Source organism: Dermacentor silvarum, chromosome 2, assembly GCF_013339745.2.
Source record: "Dermacentor silvarum isolate Dsil-2018 chromosome 2, BIME_Dsil_1.4, whole genome shotgun sequence".
In the NCBI taxonomy this organism is placed as follows: domain Eukaryota; kingdom Metazoa; phylum Arthropoda; class Arachnida; order Ixodida; family Ixodidae; genus Dermacentor; species Dermacentor silvarum.
In genome coordinates, this window is record NC_051155.1 from 31,640,147 (window position 1) to 31,645,351 (window position 5,205).

Below are 5,205 nucleotides of genomic sequence, written 5' to 3' on the forward strand. Positions count from 1 at the left end.
ACGCGGTGGCACTTTTATGCACGCATACGAAACATTTTTAGATGTCTTTAGAGGAAACAGACGATAAATGATGCTGTACAAAAAGACGCAACAGAAGTACTTGTTTTCCACTCCTCTACGTCTGCGCGGAAGCGAAGGTGCGAAATTTTCGTCTTCTTCGCATGTTTACCATGTCTGCAGTATGTTTATTCATGCCTGACGGAACAAGGTATCTTGATACTTGTGCGTGAAGAGACTGAGCAACAGGACAGTGTTTTGTTCCCGGCAGTCTGTAAATCTGGTTATGTCAAAGGACGCGAGAAGTTTTCGCTCTTTGCTTCGCCATCCGATCTTCAACTACTGCACCGGTGCCGTCAAAAAATTCCTGAAATAATCGAGCGCTTGAAGTAATGGACAAAATATGCGCGAAACTTCGTGAAGCAGCTTATTTTTGATAGTTACTTCAGCAAATACAAAGGCGATGTCCTACTAGATGTAAAGAAAGTGCCTCGACTTCGAAGCGAAGCCGTTCCTTCAATTTGTTTAGGGAAGCCTGGCGTAGCTCAATGATGCTGAATGCCAGGAGGAACCAGAAGACGCCAATGCGGAAGGACGGAAGGTGCTGAATTTAAATTTCTCTAACTACACACAGTGCAAGTGCCTTTCCTTGCCCAGAGACATGCCGTAATGTAGAGAGAGAGAAAGAAAGGGAAAGAAAGACAAGGAGGTTAGCCAGTGTAAATACCGACTGGCTACCCTGTAAATTCTCAGCCTCGCCTTCGAGATAAATCTCCAGTTATGCAGAAACATAATCAGAGCTTCTCTTGTGAAATAATGAGCAGGAAACACTGGCAGGAATTCCCAATTATTATGTTTAATGAGAATGTGGCGATTCTGCTCGCAAGAGAACCGGGCGACACGAAAAGCACCGCGAGAAACAAAGCAAGCGAAGCATCTTAGCACTTGATGCGTGCTCAGATAAAAAAGAGTGATAAACGTCAGTTTTTGCATAAAAACTTCTTTTTGCTGTCGTCTGTCATTGCCAATTTAGGAGGCGTTGTCATTGCTTGAGACCACCCGAACTGCCGTTATATCGCCTTACCATGTGCTATAATTTTTCTTTCCGTCTTAGTTTCCGTAAATCGTTTATTTTCTGTTCCTGTGCCTTGTAAAGTTCCATGTAGGCCACCTCACAAATGCCCTGCATTTGGCCTGTATAAAATAAATTAAATGATACATGACTTGTTTCTCCTGCTAACGTCACTCCGTGAGCAGCAAGAGCTATGTGCGCTGCAGGCGTCAGGGCGTGCGCGGAGCAGACGACAAAACCGATAGGCAAGTAGGCGCCGCGAGTGAGTCCCCGTGCCTTTGCTCCTTCGGCTTGTTGGGCCCGCCCATAGAGTTTCCCACTATAACGCTTTTTATAGTGTGAAACTCTATGGGCCCGCCTCTACGCTGCAATCTTTTTCTTCATTCGTAGCGCCATCTGGCGAACACGCTGTGAAGCAGGAACCGGCGTTTCAGAATGTGTCCCTTCCAAACGAGCGGAGTCGGCGCTCCTGTCTTATCTTACTCCGTGCTCTAGCGTAATGTCTGTATTCTGTCGAAACTGAATTGTTGAATGTCACTCAACGAGTGGCCTATTCTTCCGTTTGGCAGTGCAACCTCCAAGTGATACGTCAATGCTTGATTATCAGTAAAGTGTTTCCCTTTCAAATAGATTTCCGAGTATATTAGGGCCGTTACAATCGCTAGTGCATTTTTTTCCGTTGTTGTGTGGTTGTCTTACGGTTTCGTGAATTACAAGAATAATATCTGATGACCTTGAGCTCCCTGTCAGGTTTCTCGTTTTCTTCTCGTTGATAAAGGATGACACCAGCAGCGTTGTGTGAAGCGACTGTGTAAAGTTCAAATGGCAAATGTCCGGGAATGTCCGCACAGGGTCAAATTAAATAGCTCGCAGAAGTTCCAGATAGCTATTCTCACATTCTTGAGACTATATGAGTGGTATTCTTTTCTGTGTCAGTGCAGTGAGACATATTGCTTTTCTTGCATAGTATTTCATAAGCGCGCGAAACTGCCCGGCGAGCCCAAGAAACACTCTTAAAGAATGAATGGCATATGATTTTGCCAGCGTCTTGATGCGCTGAATGCTTTTCCAGGGAATACCACTTTCCTGCAGAACTAAATTTTCAAACTTAGTCTTGAGTCTAGCAGTGCTGAGAGCTTCCAGGACATTTACCAGGTGCTCTTCATGTTCTTCCCTTGTGTTCGAGTAGACAATTATGTCCTCCACGTATACATTACAGAGTTTTCCGAAGAAGTTCTTCAGCACAACGTTCATCAACCTTTTAAACCATGATTCGGAGTTTTTTCGACCAAACGGCCGCCTATTGTAAGTGTACATGTCGAAAGGGGTGACGAATGTTGTAGATTTCTTTGTACTCTATTTTAGTGGAACATGACAATATTCCTTGCTATGATCAATGCGAGGAAATCATAGGCATCCTCCTGTCTCATCAATGATTGCGTGTATTCTCGGCATTGGATATGGGAAGAGATCTGGTTTGTTTGTCCACTAGTCTATGATCTATGCAGAGGCGAAATGACCCATCTTTCGGAACAATGCTAAAGAGCTAAGCAAAAGACGAAGTAGAAGGCCTGATGATTCCCCCCTCCAGCATTCGTTGAAGCTGCTACTTTAACCATACTTTTTTTTCTCTTCACTGAGGCATATATATGGCTTTCTCTTGTTTATAGTGCTGTCACGTAGTAGGAAAGGTACCTCAATGGCTATTGTGGCTTCTGTATATGAGCCAATGCACAAAAGCTCTGAAAACTTCGAAAGGTACGTCCTCTGCGGAAGACAATTTACGATTATTATTTTGGGCAATATGAAGTTGACATCCTATGGTGTCCAAATAATTCCAGAGGATACTAATTTTCATGCGTTTCATACCTGGACTTGATAAGATAACATTGTTACGGGTGGAAATACACAGACAAAATACGCTATCTACACTGGAGCCAGACAGCCAGGCCGACACTCGCTCGCGCCAAATGCCCCGACACACTTCATCGTCTTTCTCGTGGCGGCTTGTCTCTTGAGCATCTCTCGATGATATCGTAATGATGCCCGCCAGCAGCAAAAGCGCCATCACAGTGCTGTTAAATATCCAAGGCGCGTGGAGAGTTGTAGGGCTTGAGTCGGGAGACGTGGACAATGTGACTGGTTGTCACAGCGGAGGACGTAGTGGGCGTGGCTAGAACGATTTCATAGGTGACATCGGTCACTTAGCGGATCGTGCGATAGGGGCCTGTGTAACAGGAGAGCAGTTTTAACAAAGGCAAACTTTACGCGATGGTGACCAAAGCAACATGAAGGCGCCGGGCAGAAAATGGCCATCACGGTGGCGGAGGTCGTAGCGTTGCTTCTGTTTGCCTTGAGACACTTGCAGACGAGTGCGCGCAAGTTGGCGAGCATGATCAGCACGGGCGATTGCATCACGGGCATAATCGCTAGTTGAAGCTGTGGTGGACGGAAGCACAGTGTCTAGTGGTAGCGTCGGGCCCCGGCCATACAAGAGGTAAAACGGGGAAAATCCAGCGGTTTCGAGACGGGAAGAGTTGTACGCAAAGTTAATGTAAAGTAGAACCAGGTCCCAGTCGTGGCGATCTGCTGAAACGTATTTCAATAGCATATCTGAAAGGGTGCCGTTCAAACTCTCAGTGAGGCCGTTCGTTTGTGGGTGGTAGGAGGTGGTAAATTTATGCGGTATTGAGCAGACACGCATGATGTCGTCAATGACTTTGGACAAAAACGTACGGCCACGGTCTGTGAGCATTTGACGCGGAGCACCATGAAATCAAATCAGATTTTATTTCAAATACATTTTCACAGATAATGTTTGCTGGTTAATCTAAGCACATCGTGCTTGTTCGAAGACCAGGCAGCAGGTGGTACATCTTTCAATACAGATATGAAGCATTATAGAATTGCAGTTCAAAAGTATACAACTTCAAAGAAAATATTCTAACACACAAAGAATAAATACTACGTTTTGCAGTCACGTAAGCATACAAATAGAAAATCACACATTGCAATAAACAGTTCAATACCACTTCCTCACTTCTTTCATCATTTTACATTTTGAATTTATATCATTCAGTGTTGCATCAAGTTCATTAAAGATATCGGGGACATAATAATTTCTTGTCTTCTTTCCATAGTTCGCTAACACTTTTTTTCAAAAATGATATCGTGTAGGACATCAAAATGATATCGTATAGGAGGAAGTCCGCAACATCAGTTGCGCAACCGGTCGGAAGAGCGCGTGTTACGACGTAGCGGGTCGCGTAGTCCGCCGCGACGGCAACCAACTTGTTACCTGATATCGATTCCGGAAATGGCCCGAGAAGGTCTAAGCCGAGACAATGGAAGGGCTCGGCAGGGATGTCGAGCGGCTGCAGGTAACCAGCGGGGAGCTGGGAAGGCTTCGTTGGCAATGTTTACAAGCGGCGGCGTAACGTCGTACGGAACGGGCAAGCCCCGGCCAGAAAAACAGTGACGTATACGATCATAGGTTCGAGATACGCCGAGCTCTCCTGCCGTTGGTGCGTCGTCAAGCTCTTCGAGAACGGTTGAGTCAATGTGTTTAGGCATTACAAGTAGGAACTCAGAGCCGTCTGGATGAAGATTACGACGGTACAGAGTACCGTCGCGGAAGACGAGGAGGGGTAGAGTATCATCGGCCGTAGAGCGTTCAAAACGGTCGATGAGTGCTATGATGTAGGCATATCGACGTTGTTCGTCGGCGAAATGAAGGAGCTGTGATACTGAGGAAACGCAAGCAGCACTGTCAATATTGGATGAGTCAGGGTCGTCAACAGGGTAACGAGACAAGTTGTCAGCGTCATGGTGCAGGCGGCCAGACTTGTACCCCACGGAATAGGAAAATTCTTGTAGCCTCAAAGCCCCTCGACCAAGCCGGTCTGTTGGATCCTTTAGCGATGAGAGCCAGCAGAGAGCATGATGGTCAGTGACTACCCAGAAAGGGCGACTGTAAAGGTAAGGACGGAACTTCGTAACTGCCCAGGCACAGCAAGATATTCTCTTTCTATAATGGAATAGTTTCGCTCCGATGGTGATAGGAGGCGGCTTAAAGCAATAACGCGATCCTGGCCATGCTGACCCTGGGCTAAGACGCCACCTACGTCATCACCGCT